Here is a 20,129-nt window from a genome sequence, read left to right on the forward strand (position 1 = left end):
ATAATGAAAATATATTATTTTTCAGTTTGTTGTGAAGAAATACAAAAATGTCAGATTAGGGAAAAATGATCAGATGTAACTGAAGAATTTGGCGAGCTTCCTTGCCTTGCCTTGCCTTGCCTTGCCTTGCCTTGCCTTCCCTTCCTCTCTTCCTCTCTTTCTTTTTCTCTTTCTCTCTCTTTCTCTCTCTTTCTTTCTTTCTCTCTTTCTTTCTCTCTCTCACTCTTCCTTCCTTCCTTCCTTCCTTCCTTCCCTCCTTCCTTCCTTCCTTCCTTCCTTCCCTCCTTCCCTCCTTCCCACCTTCCCTCCTTCCTTCCTTCCTTCCTTCCTTCCTTCCTTCCTTCCTTCCTTCCTTCCTTCCTTCCTTCCTTCCTTCCTTCCTTCCTTCTCCTTCCCTCCTTCCCTCCTTCCCACCTTCCTCCCTCCTTCCTTCCTTCCTTCCTTCCTTCCTTCCTTCCTTCCTTCCTTCCTTCCTTCCTTCCTTCCTTCCTTCCTTCCTTCCTTCCTTCCTTCCTTCCTTCCTTCCTTCCTTCCTTCCCTCCTTCCCTCCTTCCCTCCTTCCTTCCCTCCCTCCTTCCTTCCTTCCTTCCTTCCTTCCTTCCTTCCTTCCTTCCTTCCTTCCTTCCTTCCTTCCTTCCTTCCTTCCTTCCTTCCTTCCTTCCTTCCTTCCTTCCTTCCTTCCTTCCTTCCTTCCTTCCCTCCTTCCCTCCTTCCCTCCTTCCTTCCTTCCTTCCTTCCTTCCTTCCTTCCTTCCTTCCTTCCTTCCTTCCTTCCTTCCTTCCTTCCTTCCTTCCTTCCTTCCTTCCTTCCTCCTTCCTCTCCTTCCCTCCTTCCCTTCCTTCCTTCCTTCCTTCCTTCCTTCCTTCCTTCCTTCCTTCCTTCCTTCCTTCCTTCCTTCCTTCCTTCCTTCCTTCCTTCCTTCCCTTCCTTCCTTCCTTCCTTCCTTCCTTCCTTCCTTCCTTCCTTTCCATAACCCTTCATTGTTTTTGTAATTGGAGAGAATAAGTACAATGGTACTTTCACGGTTTGGTTTTTATTGCTCTTTCAGCTGACTAGGTAGAATATTGCTGTATATTACGGTTTAGAAAATCAATTGTATACACAGGCCTTTCACAAATATCAGTTCTAAAAGTACTTCTGTACTTGTGTGGGACAGATTTGTTTAAAATTACACATTCTGCAGCCAAGTTAAGTGTGTTGGTGAAAATTATGGCAGCCCAGGATGGGTTAGAATAATTTTTGCAGTAGCAGTGCAAGCATTTATCTGCAAACTCTACTCACACAACATACCTCTGGCTTCAAGTTTCATAGGATATTGGAAGATGGTTTACTACTCATTATGTCCCATCTTCCTTTTTGGCAAATATGGAACCTGTTTCAAACAACATATGCTTTCCAGTGAAAACAGATATTCTGGAATATTTAACTTTAACTTTCAAAACTCAGATTAAATGCAAATTGACAAGTTTACCATGGATTACCAGTAAAAAATTCAACAACTCTCAAATCCCAAGTCCCAAATCCTTTTTATTTGCTACTCCTTTGTGATGAATAACCATATCTCTGAGAGCTTTGTCACCTGAGAATTTTCAACTTTAGCAGCACAGATAAAAGCTCTGGATACAAAAGAAACCAGTAATGTACTCTACCTCTCTCAGAAATCAGAAATGCATTCATGCTTTTTTATTATGATTAAAACTCATGCTAAATTTTCCTTTATGGGAATTTGCTAGAAGAAAAACATTGCAAGTTGACCATCTGTTGGACTGTACAACTATATAATTCCCAAGCCTCTGCCTCTCCCATTTTCTGCTGTCTTACTTTCCCAGAGTTCCACATAGTGCACTACAAAGGCTAAGAAAGTTCTGAGACAACTTATACACAGAAATTCAACAGTATGCCCTGAGGGGGGCAGTTTAATTGGAGGCAGACCCTCCAGTTGTACCTCCAATGCATGCTTGTTTTTCTTCTCTTTTTCTGTACTAGGAGTAGATGCTGATTTTCATCATTTCTCTCCACATGTTATACTTGCTCCACTTTTTAAACCTCAAGTGCTCTTCAGCAGATGTGAGAGCCTCAGGCTCACTTGGCCTCTGAGCCATAGAGAAATTCTTATTATACAAAATCAGATGTTAAGAAACAACAACAGGCATTGGAGGATGGAGGTGTATTTCTAACAACAAGTGCTAAACTTGTAATGATGTCTAATTGAATTGCTAAAATCCCACAAAGGAGGGCTGGTGCAATATAGTTCCCTCCAAATATGTCTTTCTGCTCCTAGTGTTGCTCTTTTTAAAACCCATTCACATTTTCCTGGCAGCAGTTCTATCCTCTAACTCTATTACTGCAGTTTCTCTTCAGCAGTTACTCAGATTAAGTGGTTTGATTAAAATTCTTTGCTAAGCTCTTGAGTTTTCAGCCATGTAAATGGAAAGGTTATTGAGAGAATGAGAAAGTACTGCAGCCTCCAATGAAGTGTCTTGTGTCTCATCTTGATTAAGAAGTGAGCAATGCAGATTCCTTATTCTAAATAATGCGCTTCAATACCTGAACTGTCTTTAGTCAAGGGCCATACTGAAAACGAATGTAAGCTGCTCCCATTGTCTACAGACTATGCTTACAGTATCGCAGCATTAGCTACAGTGATTCCTGCCTCCTAGTACTGACCAATGCTCTGATATGTGTTATGGAGATCTGTTGGTTCCATGAGTGTCCCCATCATGCCAAATTCCTAACAAAAGCCTGAGATTGATATAAAGATATTGAGACTCCAGAAGAGAACTCTTCTACTGCTGTAGTCTGTCTTTGTTTCTGCGGCATATAACATATACACATTATCTATACTAACCTGCTTTTACAGTGATACGTCTACATGAAAATAGATTGTATTTCAGCAGCATAACACTGTAACAAAGCACTGGTGAGCCAGACTTCATACTTCTTAACTCAACTCAGTCATATCTGCCCTTCAGGTACGTTAGTGTGTGAATACATACACGTATCTTTATGTATTTGTCTTTGATTTTATGCATAAATATATGTTTTTTGAGTTAGAATACTTTATGCTGAAAAAAAATATGCTGAAGTTAAACCTGGCACAATCCCATTATAAAATATATGTAATTGTTATTACCCTGTTTCATCCATTTGTTTGAGATGAGACTGTAATCTTTTTCCCCTATATTTCTCTTTTCCTCTGTTTTAGGATGAGTGTAATTATTTTCATATTTGGCATATGTATTACAGAAAAGGTGCCAGATAAGTGGATCAAAAGTTCTTTAATTTTTGATGCTCACATCTGAACAAAAAAGATAAAATACAGTTCCTAGGTTTTTTTTATTGTTGCTTTTTTCTTTCTTTTTCTTTTTCTTTTTCTTTTTCTTTTTCTTTTTCTTTTTCTTTTTCTTTTTCTTTTTCTTTTTCTTTTTCTTTTTCTTTTTCTTTTTCTTTTTTTTTTTTCTTTTTCTTTTTTTTCTTTTTCTTTTTCTTTTTTTTTTAAGACTGTTGTGTGCTTGGGATACTCCTCATTTTAAAAAACATAATCACAGAATCACAGAATGTTAGAGGTTGGGAGGGACTTTGGGAGGTCATCTGGTCCACACACCCTGTTCAAGTAAGGTCATATAGAGCAGGTGACCCATTTGAATATTTAAATGACTTTTTTGACAGAGAGTTTTGGGTTGAATTTGCAGGTTACCCTCAGAGTGCTTAACTAAATTTAAATAAGCATCCAAGAGTTCAGAATTATTCCCGAATAGAAATTAAACTATTTGAACACTGGAAAACAAACCCTCCAGAAAATCTCATGGAAATTGCTTTTATTATTACAGTAAACCAAATTGATTTACTGAGTAGCTTTTCCTTTTGTTTAACACAATTTGAAATGGTACTGGCTTTATCCCTTAAAAATTTAACTACTTCGCATTTCTAAGACTTGTTTAAAATAACTTCTGGAAAGAATAGTCATTATTTTGCTCTGTGAATGTTTTTATGTATGGGTACTTACCCAAAGGACAAATGTACACACAAACCAATTTTTTTCATAATTGAAAATGGATTTAGTTTGAGCTTCAGGTTAATATTAAGGTCATTTCTCATTTTAGTTAAACAGCTTATTTTCACTAATCAAACACCCATCTTTGCCTGAGCCAAAGCCTAATCTGAATATGAGCTTTTTCCTCAGTAAGAGTAACTTCCCAGAGAGTCTTTCTTTTCTGCAATTATTTGTTATGGCTTGAGAAGGAATTGCAGGTCATTAGCATTCTCCTGCATTCATGATCACAACTTTATACAAATCTCAATTAGTTACAGGCAATACAGTTTAAAGCTAACCAATTGTTATAGTGAAAGTTTAAACTAAACCTTCAATGTATATAGACAGTACTCTTGTTTCAAAACTGAAAAAATGTAGGGGAAAAGCACAGGAACTGACGTGTCTAGAAACTTCATCATTGTACTGGAAGTGTTATTATCTTTTCAGAATCTGATGGAAAGCAACAAGATGAGGAAGTGTAGAGTAATTGCAGAATATTATATTAAACACATCAAGAACCAGGGGAGCGCAGTTTTCAACATATTGCTTGTCTGAGGTGATGGTGGTACTTCTAAAATCAGTTTCAGGGCAGGTTTCTCTTCTTCTCTTTGGGATAAGAGATCCAGAAGGAAAAGGATGTCTAAAGGAACAAAATAGCCAACCTTTAAGATCTGCAAGACAAAATCATCAGCTAGTATAAAGCAGCATCGTTTCTTTCTGGCTTTAATCCCATTACAGTTCCTGAGCAATAATGGTTTAGGTTGCAAGAAACTCTGGAGATCATCTTGTCCAACCCCCTACTCAAGGATCATATGGAACAGGTTGTCCAGGAACATGTCCAGACATGTTTTGAATACCTCCAATGTTGATATTCACACTTCTCCACAACTTCTTGGGCAACCTGTTCCATTTCTTCCATTGCTTTCACCTCCCAGGGAGTTTATCAACTACACAGAAGTGGAAGAAACTAAAAATGCAACTGTACATAATATATCCTACCTATTGCAAGTAAGTAAGGGATAAAGTTATATAGAGAAAGATTTTTCCTCTTCACCATGAAATCTCTGCAGGATTGTTGGTGAAAACAGAAAGGAGATGATTACAGTACACTAATTTACGTGATCACTCGCAGAAAAGTTGCATTTTAGTTCTTGCACTTGGAGTCTCCTAAAGGACTTTCTGTGGCCGGAAGGCTGGCATAAAAGACATATGTTGTCTGTACTTTCTCCTTGAAGTGGAGAAGGAAGGTGACAGATGCAAAATCCCATTACAGCTAATTTGCACTGAGGGATTCCCCTGGGACATGAAAAGCAAGGACACGTCTTTTTCACTGGTCGTGTGAAGTGAAAAAGGAGAACGTATGAAGTTGATGAAAGAGTACAGCTTTGAATATCATTTTAAACTTGAATCTAACACTCCTATCAGAATTGGACTTCCTCTTTATTGTATTTCTTATGTCTTTACTCCTGATTATGGGAGCAACATTTAATTTCCCAAAATGTTTACTTCAAAATCAAAAAACACCTCAGAACATTTTGTCAGTCATAATCAACTAGAGTAAAGGAACCAGATGTTGCAAGAAAAAATTCACAACACATTTAGTGTTTTTTTAGCTACTGTTGACATTGCATACTGATATTCTTCATCGCAGCTTTCCTTCAGTTGAGAGCACAGGGACAGAGATTTTAATTTCCACTGCATAATATTTTTATTAATCTCTTGGTTGATTTTGTCTCTTCATATTTAAAAGACTTTGCCTCTTCTGTATATTTCTTCTCTTGAATTTCTCGCCTTCTCTTTTCCCCTCTACTTTCAGTTGTTGCCTCCAGCTATCCAATAATGTCACTTCATTTATTGATAAATGCATTCTTCACAGCTATCTGAACTATCATCCCTAAAACCAAGTTGTATTTTGAGTAATTCACTTCCACACGCTGTGGCTATTTTGCCACAGTACTGTGTGCTGTAGCATACAGACTTATGGCAAAGGGAATGACTCTTTCTGAATTTTAGTTCACTATCTTTCATTTGCTGTTCACAGGGCCTGTGCCAGGCATGTTATTTCACAACTGTCAAAAGAAAATATTTTTGTCTGAGGGCAGTTTTGAAGTTCTCAGTACTGTGTCTCTTATTCTGCAATGAAACCAAACTAAGGCTCTTAAGACATTCCTATAGAAATGAAACAGTGCTAAATTATTATCAGAGCTGGATACATTTGATTCAGGAAACCTGCTCACGTTAACTATTTATTTCCATTATAATTTCAGTTGATGAAACTATGGGGGATACTGTTTGTCTCTGTGGAGTCAGACATAAACAACAAGGTACTTCTTTTCAAGTGTTGACACCTATGAGAACTGCAGCACTATTTCATCAGACGACCTGAACCACTCACTTTGGAATTTGCTAGCAAAAATGTGCAGATATTCTTCATAAAAATGGAGGTTTTGATTTGCAGCATTCCCTTTAAAACATTAGCAGAGATTGGGAAATTTCAAAATCAAAACACGTGAGGGCTTATGGTCTACATAACCTGGAGCAGTACACTGGTGCATTCTGCCAGCTATTGAGCAATCTTGCTGCTGGACTTCCTGAAGGCCAGGTTGGGTACACTAGATGAACATGGAAAGAAGCACAGGCTATGAACCTCCTTCGACACCCTTCTGATTCATATTTGCAGGGAAGGGATGAGTTTTTCCACTGTTCCTTAATGGCTTAGTTTGGAAGATGAATTCCTCCTACGAAGAACATGCCACCAGTCTGCAGTAATTGCCATGAGAGATAAGTCTGTGGCACTGCCTGATATAACTACCTGTATCACTGGAAATCTCTGTTAAACTGCCACTCCCTGGGGAGAAATAAAGAGGACAGAAAGAAGAATGGAAATTCCCAAGCTCAGCAGCACAGGTGATATAATTACAGAGGATGTTAAAAAGATCTGATTAAGTGAGGCTGGTTGAATGATTCATCTGAAATCTGCTCAGAGAAAATTTTACACTTTGAGGCATGGGACAATGCCAGAAGTTAATTGCCATTATTGCTTGTCCATAATAAACATTACTTGCATAGACGCTTACAAGTCTATCTGCTTTTTAAAATTAGGAAACTGTAGAGTACAATCAGAGAATAAGAATAAAAGCTCAGACTCTCTGAATTATATATTCAGTACAAAAAATTATATTTTACAACGCAGAATGGTACTAATGAAACTTTGAATGTAATATAGTGGAAAGACATAACCTCCTGCATAAGGCTTGCACTTTAAAGCACCCAAGGTCATTTCTTCACTCATAAGAAGCTTTATGGCACCTAACTAAAAGCTATTTTATTAGCCAAAAGTGTTTCCATGCCATTATACTGATTATTCAAGATGTAAAATACTTAGCCACTCTTCCATACTCTTGGATTTCTCAAAGACAGTTTGTTATCACCATTTATGATCAGTGCCATATTTATAGAGAACTTGTCGAAATAATTTGAATTATAAAAATCAGTTCAATGTCAAACAATGTATCTGGTCAAAAATGACAAATACATTTCTTTGATTCTTGTCAGCATTAGAGAAATTGAGAAGTTGCATGCAACTTGTATCACTGATGCATTCGTGTTAATCTCATTATTCATGGCAATCTTCAAATTCATTTCTAGTTTAAAAGAGCTTTAACATTTGAAATAATTATGTGCCTGCAGCTACTTAAGAGATATTTTGAGGTTGTCTAGTCTTCATAAAAATGAATATAATTATTGACATTTTTGCATAATTTATGTTCATTTTAGAAGGATGATTATCTTGCAATAAATGACTGTCCAAAATACTCATTGAACACTAAGAATCAAAGAATATAGGAATATAAGGAGAAAAAAAAGAAGAACCTGTATAATACTATGACACAATTATCTGAAAAATTCAGAAAATACTTTGAAGTCATTTTCAGTTAGGAATTATTAAAGAGTTTAATTTATTGTTTTAAATGTGTGTAAGAATTAACAGAATTGTATAAATACCTCATTTAAAAGCAAACAAAAAAAAACATCTCAACAAACCAACTCCTTTTATTTTGAAAAAATATTTGAAAAGAAAATAGACCATTCAAAGCAAAATATCAGAGGAAAATCTGAATTTCATAAAAATTGAAAATTCTTCTGGTTGTTTTTTTGTTGTTGTTTGTTTTTGTTTGTTTGTTTGTTTACACATTGAAAATCTTCAGTGAGACATAGAATTTAGGATTTTTCTAATGCAAGATGCTGACATCAGTTGGTTGTGTTGGGCCTGGGTATCTGAAGCCCCCCTTCCAGATAATGGATATAGAGAGTTGTAAGGATATATGATGTATCTTATGAAGGCTATTTTTCCCATACTAAAAGCCTAATCTTTAATTGTCATGTGGTAACAAAAACCACTAGGTTTGACTAGGTTGAAGTTTTATACTGAAACCAAGGAAGAAATCAGGTACAATTTGTTCTTTGAGCTTTGTGCTACAGAGGATGATAACAAATAGATTGATGTGGGAACATGTGATACTCAATGATTCTTATGTGGATTATGGTCCAACACACTTTATTTGTGTACATCCTTCTCAGTTACTAACTTGTTCCTAAATCATTAAAGTTGACCAGGTTAGAGTATTTCAAATCAAGTTTCTCCTTACAGATTCTAGCATAATCTTGACAGCTCATTCCAGCTGTAATATGCAGAGGGGCTTAATCTGAGCTGTTCAGCCTTCCTGTCTGCATGTAGGAGGCTGAAGGCTACCTCTGTACAAATCCCTGCACACTAAACCTCAGGTGACAAAACAGAATTTATGCTGCAGTACACATATCTTATATAAAGCTAAAGAAACATCATTTCAAAGATAAGGCTTCATTATAAGCAGAGAGTCCATTCCTTCCTTTTAGATGTCTTCAAAGTCATCAAAGAAATTGTGATTGCAATTAATACAAGCACTAAAGAGAGCAAAAATTTGCATTTTTAATGAGTAATAACACCTAAATAAGGCAGCTTTTAGCCATTCCCTGAGTGCATTCTACTGCGTCGTAACTGAGCCTAATGTTTGTGGTCACAGGTCCCCTTTCTCAGGAAAGCTTGGTGATAAAATGTCTAATTACATTGTTTTCCTTATACTTAGTCAGTATGCCCTGACCTGACATTAGAAGAGTAATTTGCTTAAGCAAATGAAAGATGTCTGTCCCAGCAAATTTATATTTGGCAACAGTGCTGTAGAATTTTTTCAAAGAAAACATTCTTTCCCCTTGCAAGAGGCAGGTAGATGTGATGTGAGTGATTGTAAATTGTGGGTTAAGAATGAGGTGGGTGAATCTAAGATGCTACCATGAAAGCACAAGGGACAAAATATCTTAGCAGTAACTAGTATGCTGCAAATTCTCTGTACTATCAATGTCATTGCTTCAAGGCTCTGTCAAATTCAAAGTAAGAGATTGCTAGGATGAGCTGGATATGGGATTTGCATTGTCCTTTCTTGAGAAATGGATTCTCAAAAAGAAAATAAGTTTAGGTTTACATCTGAGAGATTGTGAGTGAGATGAAATTGAATCTTATAGCTTATATTTTTCTCCTCCCCTCTTCTCTGACAATAAATACAAGAGAAGTTTTCTAAATTCCATTATGACTTCTCTCTAGATGAGGCAACCTGACTCTCTGCCAAATCTTCTTTTGGCAAAATTCCACTATGCAGCTGGAGAAATCCACTGGCTATATGAGCAGAAAACTTAGATCATAATCCCCAGTCATAAACAGATGTAATTGCAATTTCAGAGGTTTGCCTAGGGTGAGGGAGGTTATCAAAGTACAGCACTAGAAGTAATATTGCTCTTTTAGTTAGGATTTTAATATCTTTTGCCTATTATAGATAGTCGGGAGGAAAAAAGGGTGCAAAACTTTTAATTTCATGAACTAGGACAGGAAAAGGAGACCTTTCCAGAGGGAGAAGGAGGGAAACATTAGCTATTGTGCTAAGAATTGGAAAATATCCTTCTTAAAAACAGAAATACTGTGTGCATGAGAAAAAAGTCTTTCCATAATGTCCACATATGTTGAAATAAAGATTTCTGTGTTAAATTAAGCTGAAATGTCAGCAATAGTTTCAGCTGTACCACTAAGCAAATAAATCATTTAGCTGTATAATCTTTTTCAATACCAAAATGCAATAAAAAAGATGTTGAGTATCTGTAAACCTAAAAATTGAAAAATATACAGTCTAGATACCTCTTGTCCTACCCTTTCATTGCATTATGTCTCTAAAAGGAGAGAGATGGTAACTAGCAATAAATTTTAGCTGTATTTTCAGCTGTGAAACCAAGCTTTGTTGTAGGGAAATCTGGACTTGTTCTTTGCAAAGTTACTTTGAAAATTCTGGCTACAGGACTTTGATGAGGCCTTTCTTGGTGTCACTAAATGGCATGGCACCTTGCACAAGCCTCGTGCCTTCAGTAAGACAGTGTATGGAATAATGATACTCATTTAGTCTCCATCTGAAGGTCAGCTGAATCATATAAGCAGCAGAGAATAGAAAAAATTGTAATGTGCCTGACTATTTAAGGAACTTCCATGTTTAGAAAGGGCAGCAGTATGCTTACAGTTCTGGAGTTTCAAAAGGCTTTTGGGTTTACATTTTTCCATTACTGGAATGGGTCTCATGGAAATGTTACTCAAGTTTTGCACAAGAGTATAGTTAATTCCCAGCAGTTGCTATCTTTAAAGAATTGTGTTAGTCTAAAAAGGTTTATAAAAAGAGAGAGCAGCTAAGAGGAAACTCCCCAGAATGATTTAGCGGTCTCCCTCCTTACTCTTAGATCTACTCTCTGAACTCTCTCAGATCTAAATTGTAGGCTGGCTTAGTTCTTCTAGTGATTGATCATGCCTTGCCTAAGGTGGAGTGTCTTCTCTACAGTACTTGAGTTCAATAAATATTTTCTGGAGTAATTTATATCATATCATACAATAGAATCATAGAATGGATTAAGTTGGAAGAGACCTTAAATCCCATCCATTTCCAAGCCTCTGACATAGGCAGAGTTGCCACCCCCAGATCAGACTGCCAAGAGCCCCATCCAACCTGGCCTTGATTCCCATCCAGGGATGGGAAATCCTCAGCTTCTCTGGGTAGCCTGTGCCAGAGCATCGGCACCTTCTGAGTAAGAAATTTTCCCTTAACACCAACCCTAAATCTCTCATCTTTTTGTTTAAAGACATTCACCCTTGTCCTTTCACTATCAGATAATGTACAAAGTTGATCCCTCTCCATCCCTCTCCTGCTTTTAAGCTTCCTCTAAGTAGTGGAAGGCTACAATGAGGTCACCCTGGTGCCTTCTCTTCTTCAAGCTAAACAAGCCCAGTTCCTACAGCCTTTCTTTATAAGAGAGGTGCTCCAGCCCTCTGATCCTCTGCATGTCCCTCCTCTGGATCTGCTCCAACAGTTCCATGTTCTTGTGCTGGGGGCCCCAGGCCTGGACACTGTACTCCAGATGGGGTACTTTCTGAGGGCAGGGCAGAGGGGAACAATCATCTCACTCACTTTGCTGGACACTCCTCTTTTGATGCAACCCAGGATACAATTGCCCTTTCAAGTTGAAGGTGCACAGACTCTCGTTTCAGCATGTTTAGAAAAAAAAATCACTGTTACACTTTTTTCTAAACAAACCTCAAAACATATTTACCACTCATCATCTATAAATACAGACGAAGAGGTCGCATTTCCAAACTCTTTGTTTGAATTACGTAGATTACTCCAAAAATAATGCTCCTGTTTATATCTGTGGAAACTACAACAGATACAAAGAGCACAAAAGCACTATTTGATAGAACAAATTCTCAGTTATAGGATACCATTTTTCAACATAGTCATCACCATGACTATGTTGAGTTGTGCATTTTCAACAGCAATGAACAAGACTGCAGTTTTTTTCTGCAAGGTGGAATTCGGTTACACACTTTTGCTTTAGGTACTCTTCCATGCCAGATGCCATTTTGTCAGACTGCTCCTCTGCTGCCATCTGTTGCATGGCAACAAAATGTAATGGAATATTGGTGGGAAGGTTCAGCTTCCACTGCCACAGGTCAACAACCACTTCTGATGTTGTGAGCCAACATCATATAAAAGGAGGCATTACTTTTGAAGCAATCTTTGTATTTCTTCTGTATACAGTGTTCACTTATGTTTCAAAACTTTTTTGTTGACAACATCAGGCCAATATTTTTAAAGAGACTCTTTTAATCTGTCTAGCCCAAGACCCAAAAAACATACAAAGTTTATCACTTTGAATCAGTTGTATGACACTGGCACTAACTGGCCGATTTTACTCTCTCAAACTTGAAAGGATGCTTCTAGACAGCAACTCAATTAAAAACCTGTTTCCTTGATAAATGTTTATTTGATTAAGATTGCTAAGAAGGGCTATCCTTCAGTCTGTGCTCAAAGATAGGTTGTCTGCTTACTGATGGGGACATTCAACATAGATAATGAACATATTTGCATCCTTTCTGACAAAGAAATTCAAAACAGAAAGAGAGGATTATCTAAAAGGCTGTGTGGAGATTCTGACTGTATACTGACAACTGACTGCTTTTGCCATGTAGTATGCTGAATGTCTAAGCTGTTTTGAGTACCTTCTTTTGAGAGCATATACTCCATTACTGTCAAAGGACAGAAGCCTTCACATAATAGAGAGAAGGCAGTGGGAATTGTGTGATGACAGAGAACTGAAAAAAAGAGAAAGGAAAGAATGTAAAGGACAAAGGGAGGAAAAAAGAAGAGGATGAAATACATGAAAAAAGTTAAAAATTAGAAAAAAAAGGAAAATTAAATATTCTGCAGCTTTTATAGTCATAGCACTGGTTTTCCCTGGAGGATTTATACAGCAATTGTAGTTGGTAAATTATCCCATGTTTAAAAGTTTCAGTTCATTTCTGGCAATACAATTGCTGGAAGCAGTCTAAGATTAGTGAAAATCCTTGTACTTCTCATGTGCGGGAAGAAAGGCTTCTACCTTTTGATAGAAGTGTAATGATATTTTTTCCTTTTCCTTTTTTCAAAGTAACAAAAATTAAGGACAAAAATTCCTGTTGCAGACACACAATTAAACAACAGAGCTCTGTCATCTATCTCCGCTTTCATCAGATCAACATCAGCTCTACCTCAGGAAAAGTACATAGTAGATCTTGATAGAAGGTACTGATGGAAAAATGAAATACCATTAAAAACTCACTTTCTCACTGTGCTTCAGGATGTTTCTGCTCATCCTCATGCTTTTAAATACAATTGAATGTAGCATCATTTTAATAGCAGACAGTAACTCTAAGAGCAGACTGCATCCTTTCCCTAGAGCACTTAGTGGTGTTGTTTTCTGTCTGTAACTGATATGACCCAGCATATGACATGAGAGCATGGCATTATACCATGCCACTGTGAACTGTGCTACATCACCACCCCTGCACTGAGATGCAGCCTGATCGTGTTATCATGTTTAGCTTAGCTCTGAAAATAATGCTCTAAAGGTTACAGTTATAAATAGACCTGGTATGCTGTCTTATCACCTCCACAGTCTGAGCTGAGAGCTAGCATCTGATGCTCACTCTGTAATAAGACTGACTGCACATTTCCAATCTTCTAAAGCACACCACAGCAACGCCACCTGGGTGCTGTGTTTTGCCAGTTGTGTGAGACATTGGGTGTTTCTATGGGTACTGAAAGGTACATGAACAATATATAGCATTTTTTCTTATTTCCATTCTCAAATGCTCTATCTGCACATTAATTTTGTTTGTAACACTCTAGGAGACATAATATCAAGCAATTCTCCAAAGTGAAGGCATGTGATATTATTAAAGTACCCAAAGCAGAATCTTACGAAATATTGTTCTCCCCAGAAGCTCCATCTGACTTAAATATGATCACTTGCAAATGCACTAGGGAAAAACAAAGGACTGCAAATGAGGATAACATTTCTGTGATGACAATGTTTTGTCAAGTCTCCTGGTGCATGCAAAGGAATGAGAGGATGGGTGGAGCTACTTTCACGTTAGCTATGAAATCTGATGCCGTAATTTAGACTTAAATCTTGGGACTACTGTTAAACATCTATATAAACACTTTCTTTGGGGGGATACTTTCATTACCTGCATTGTCAAGAGATTTGGAACCAGAAGAGGAGAAAGCAATATCAATTTTCAAGTCTGAAGAACAATAGTTGGAATACAAAACTGCAATGAAGAGGACTAAAAGAATGTATTAGGAGAGGTTTGATCAGTAGGCAATCTTATTCAGATAGTATATTGCATTGTAGTATAGTTATCAAGGAACAGTGTGATTTAGCACTTTCCTTAGAAAGGTAGTTTACCAAGGAAAAATCAGTAGTAGTCCTCCCACACTACTATGAAAAAAAAACAACACATGAATTGGTGAATTTCTCTCAGTGGAAGGGATGGAGAAAAATTATAGAAACTGACAATATCTCTACCCCACAGTCCTAGAGTTGCTAATGACAGTAGTCAGATATTCATGACTAAAAGAAAGGAGTAAAAAGATGTCCACATCTATGCATATTTACATACATTTGTGGTGACATTCTTTTCATCTAATTACAAAGAATTAATTTTACCTGTCTCATAATCCTAGATGACTAGGAAGAATATCTGTGTGATAACGTAGAACTTGTCCTGCACATACCAAGGAATGGACTAGTATGACTAAACAAAGGAAATGGGATGAAACAAAGAAAATGGAAACTATGCATTCTTAGAGCAGCTTTGTACCAAACTGGGAAGGGTGTATGAAACAAAACCTTGCAGAGAGCTCTCCTACTGGGAATGTTTTTCAAAATTTTGTTTAGTGTTTTAGATGGTGAAAGATCATTTACAGTATTTACCAGTGTTTGCAAGTTGTGTAACAATGATAAGCACTTAGAATAAGGATCAGAATTTTAAAATATCCAATAGACTGAAAACAAATCTGAAATCAATATGGTAAGATTTAATAAAGACAGGAAAGAAGTGTTACACAGAGGAAATGAAAAAAGAAAATAGAGAATAATAGTCTTGTGGCAGAGAAGATCTGAATATTAGTAAGAACTAAAAAGCTATGTTATTATGAAAAGATGAACTTTGTTCTGGTTGTATATGTAGTGATGGTGGCATCTGTAAAAGTGAGGAGAACAGCAGTAACAAAATACTGAGTGTGTATGATCAAGTTTGATGTTCATGTGGACATATTTTGGGGAAGTTACTTGTTGCATCAATTTCATCTTCTAAAAATTAACTTTAATGACTTGATGTCATTGAAAAAGTCTATAAAGGGGTCCCTGTAGTTTCTGAGCTACTGGAAATATTATTAGATAGTATCTTGGCTGCAGCAAATCATCATTCTATTGATTGTAGTGGAACTGTGTCACGTAACAATTGCTGAGATCAACATTAGGTCTGGCTGAATATATAATGCCTTTTGACTAAACATTATTTCTCCTATCAGTCATTTATCTTTACATACAATCTAGAAGTACAGGCATTCATCTACTTATGGTTTTAAATCAAGCTCCTTTGTACTTCTACTTGGATCCCTTAATATTTTTGCCAGGATAAAATATAGACCTTGGAGAGTTAAAGGGTAAAGGAAATAATGTAAAACTTCCTGCATAGATCTTTGGAATCTAAAGCAAAATGCCAATTCCAATACTTGTAAAATGCCACAGGGCATGACAAAATGAATGACCTCAGAATAAAGCAAAATCCCTCAGTAATATATTTTATTTTATTTTTTAAGATTCAATTTTTTGCTGATAGAACGTCTAAGATCATATGTGCATGGGCTCTACATTCAAATATATATCCTTTTTTGGGTAGGCTATCAGGATCATTAGGAATTCAAAGCAATCTTTTACAGCAGGAGAAAAACTATTAAGTGCAGAAATTGTCAGTATGCATACAATAAGGCAGTTCATGAAAATTAACTACACTATAAAATCACATCTGTCTGGCTTTGTAGGACAGAAATCACCCATTGTGAAGTGTGCAGAAAAATCATTTTGTAAGTTTTAGTAATTCTTCAATATTTTTATTATAGCCTAAATCCACATGGAGAAAATATAGCCTTAAGTGTTAATACTGAGGTGAGCTTTAGCTAATTCAAGAGAAAGAACTGATTAAAATGGAACTATGCAGACCACTGGCCCAAATCAATAGCATTTAAAAAAAATCTGTAACTTTCAGAAGTCATTTTCATGGCTCAGAGATTTTGTGCCTGTCATCAGGAAAAAAAAAAAAAAAAGAATTAGAAATCTTGTTCTTGGATAGGTTTATTTTAAAATTAATACGTAATTAAAATAAAATCATTATATGACACTTAATAATTTGAAAAATAACTTCTCTGTTGGGAAAAGAAGTCTTTTTAATGTGTGTGAGTTTTATACATAGGTAAATATTACCTGATAAAAAATGGAAATGCAACACATCATACTTCATTTTACAAAATTATGAGTTAGGAAAGAAATAAAAAAAACACCAACCATCAGCATCACCAATTCTTCCATCCCTGGAAGATCAGTTTCCACATTAAACATCTCAGTAGCACAGAGATCATTAAATTAGAAAGGAGGACCAAAATCACCAACAATACTATCTCAGTGGGACATCAGTTATCTGCTTAGTTCTGAAAGTAATTTCCTTGTGGAGCTTTAATGTCCAGGGAATTAAGCTGTCTGGAGCTGAGCTGGAACTATCTGTTGATTCAGCATCCAGTACATGGGGAGTTTTTGTTGGAATCTTGAATGGAAAAATAACAAACAAACAAACAAAAATTAATACAAAGAATCTCTATATCTCACAGCTGAGATAGAGTTCTAGCAAAAGTTGTGCAGGGGATTTGATGTTTTCCAGGATCACAGCCCCAGATCATAGACACTTTCAAAAGCAGAAGTTACTGAAATGCTTTCCACTGTGCAAAAGCATAAAAGTTCTTTGCAGCTATACCTTGCCTTGCTGATAGAACTCCTGCTGAAATCAGCAAATCACCTCCAAAAAACTTCAACTGAACAATCTAAAGTCTCCACATGTAAGATGGCAAAAGAGATGAGCCAGCGTGATATCTCCTCACTAGTTACTAAGGGAAAGGTGTATATCTTTCACCAGAACAAATCTGTTTCTCTGACAATATCCTATGGAAACAATCATATCTACTTTAAGATACAGTAGAAAGTACTCATCCTCATTTGTTTCTAATAGTCATCCTTATTTTCTGAGAATCTAAGCAGAAAGGCAGGAAAAATCTTCCTCAGGAACCTATATACATCACCTACCTGGGTACTGCTTTGTGTTAATAACCATGTAAGAGAAACATCTCACACTTACTTTGGAATAAAATTCCTATGATGCATACTCCAGTTTACTTTGTCCACTCAGTCAGCATGCACTGACATCTCTAAAGTGAAAAATAAAAGGTTTTTGGAAGTAAACTAGTTTTCTTCTCCACTCCTATCAAAATTCGTAGTTTTTCTGAAGCAAAGAGGATGCTTTCAGATGTCAGCAGAGACAGTTGAAAACACCAGCCTAATCAATTTGCAGGGATGCAGGCCCTGTTATTTCCTTATGTTAGAAAGCCACAGGCAGTCATGCTATCCACAAACCAATTAGATTTCAGTTGTGAGGCTTCCCATTACAATCAAGAGACAACGTCAAGAGACGCTACAATCATAACACAACTGTGTTATGAAAGTCTTGGCACTTATTAAACAGTAAATATATTATTCATTTTCTTTGACGTTAGCAAAGGTTCTTAAAGCACACAGATTTATTTGGCTATTATCAGGCAAAATGTCAATCCTCAGGCCTGTGATTAGAAAGCTTTCAAGCAAAGGACTACAGATGCAAGACAGAATTCGTAGTGGAAATGAAATGGCAGACATCTCTGGAAACAAAACAAAGTAATAATGGGACTTTTCCTCTTCACTCCAAAGGTTGGTAATAATTACAAAATCTACATCATAAAAGTAACATGAGGGGAGTTCTATTCAATGTTTGCTGGTTTATGTGGATTTTCATATCATGTCTGTTCAGCATACAAGTAAAAGGCAATCTTAGTGTCTGCAAGCCCTGCAAACCCAGCCTCACTTATAAAATTTCCCATAATAGAAGTGCAGTGACTAAGATGTAGCTGACAATTTTGCTGATGATGCATGCATCAGAACAGAACATAGCTCATTCTTTCAGATTGCAATAGCTCTGCATTGCTAACAATAGAAAATCTTGGTTTGGTCAGTACATGAAGCAGAAATCTTCAAGGACGTTTACATAATACGGACCAAAAAATGCCTTTTTCACACTTTAGACTATTTTAACTGTGTTGACTTGTGCTATCTATTGCTAATGGTATTGCTTCATCACAATACATCAATAGCACTGAGGAATAATTATAATAAAAAACTTTGAAACAGGGAAGCAAGAGATCTCCTCCTGTACAACTTCAGGAAGGCAGCAAGCACCAATGGACAGATATCATCTCAGAGGGTGAATTTAGTGCAGGATCTCTCCTGTCACCTAACCTTCCAAAGAGTAATTTGTGCCATGGATGCTATAATATGAGGTAGAAAGGAACATACATAATGATTACAGTTGTTCTCTGGGCAGAAAACACTGAGCAAAAAAATGGTTACATCCCTCATGAAACTGTAGAAAGAAAGGCAGAGTACTAATCCACCTTTTGAATGTATTATGTTCCTATCGAAAACTGACTTTTTATCTTACTGGAGCCCTTCGAAAAACTATTAATTATCTTATCCAATAAAGTAATATTGAGCAACAAATAGAATTTCAGTCTTCTCAAGAGATCCAGCTGGTGGAAGAAGTCATTGCTGAGAAGTCATCTTTATTTATATTTTTTCTTTCCCTTCTGATAATAATAATCCAGCAGGGAAAAAAAAAATCTTTATAAATCAGATGCACGATAAAGTACTGTCAGATCTTGCAATTCTAACTTGAGTCATATATTCACTCTTCCCCCACCCCACTCTTCAAACCGTGGTTCTGTGAATAATAGCATCTAATATTTTAAAAGAAAACTTAATAGTTTAAAAGAAAGTTTCCAGTACTCATTCTGCTGTATCAAAGCATTCCAGCATCTGGAAGGAACTGAAAAAACTAAATTGGTGAGGGATCATCTTCAACAAGAATGATTCTGGATACCTGGGACTGAGGAAAAGCTGTTTTCATATTTGATGTTTGTAAAGAGGAATTAAAAAAGAACCATCTAATGCTAGGTAAATCTTTAATGCTTATGTAATAGTTTCTGTATTGTTGTTCATTCATTTATGAAGTGGCTTGTGATTCTAGTGAAATTACCAAACATTCCTGTGGTGCTGGTGGCATAACTTAAAACCTTTACCTTACATGCTAGAAGATGACACGATTTTAGTCATCCCTACTCCTTTTCCTTTCCATCTTTCTACAACAAAAAGAGGGAAGAGAAAAACGGAATTCTAACCTTTATTAAGGTTCATTATTCTGAAAAGATTTAGGAGCATTCCTCTTGCCATATTGAACTGACAATATGATGGATCATTTTTATTTTTTGGTGTACCCAGACAGTTTTCTATCAGTTTCAAACTGTTGGCGCATTGTTTATTCAGCAATACCAGAATGGAAAGGATGGATTTATAAACTTTATAAGATCAGCAGGTTGAAAAGGGCAACTTGATTAGTCATTTTTTTGTATGCCTCACACTTAGCAAAATAAACACACCAGCTGGAACTATATAGCTCATTGACAAATGCCCATATGCCACAATATCTCATAAACAATGAAAATAGTCGTCTTTTTTCCACTTTGGATCAAAATGTAATTACTTTTTAAGTATGATTGCAATTTTAAGTGATCATTGCAGTGAAATGGAGAACAACTGGAGCTAAAGCTACAGCTATAACGTGTAAATATCAGCTGTCGTGGTGTATTGTAATTCACCACCAATCTGTCTAAAAATAAATACCATGAATAAGAGGAAATAAAAGACCTTAGCCCATAAAAGTTAGAGCAGAGTTTCTTAAAGTAGTACATTTTCTTCTTTAGAAGGCAAGAGAAAAAATAATCTTTGCACACTC

At 36.4% G+C, this 20,129-nt stretch overlaps 1 protein-coding gene across 4 annotated transcripts in view; it reads right to left on the reverse strand.

Moving 5' to 3' along the window:
- The window catches only part of CHRM2 (cholinergic receptor muscarinic 2), a 93,945-nt gene that overhangs the window by 41,876 nt on the left and 31,940 nt on the right, over positions 1 to 20,129 (reverse strand). Inside the window, exon 2 of one of the 4 annotated variants that reach the window (XM_085229096.1) lies at positions 1,291 to 1,372. The exons of 2 other annotated variants lie outside the window; for them this stretch is intronic. The gene's annotated coding sequence lies outside the window, so the exon portion shown is untranslated. Of the gene's footprint in view, positions 1 to 1,290; positions 4,674 to 20,129 lie in introns of all 4 variants that reach the window. One more of the 4 variants, XM_085229104.1, reaches the window with a different exon arrangement.

This window comes from Meleagris gallopavo, chromosome 1 (assembly GCF_905368555.1).
Source record: "Meleagris gallopavo chromosome 1, MGAL_WU_HG_1.1, whole genome shotgun sequence".
NCBI lineage: Eukaryota > Metazoa > Chordata > Aves > Galliformes > Phasianidae > Meleagris > Meleagris gallopavo.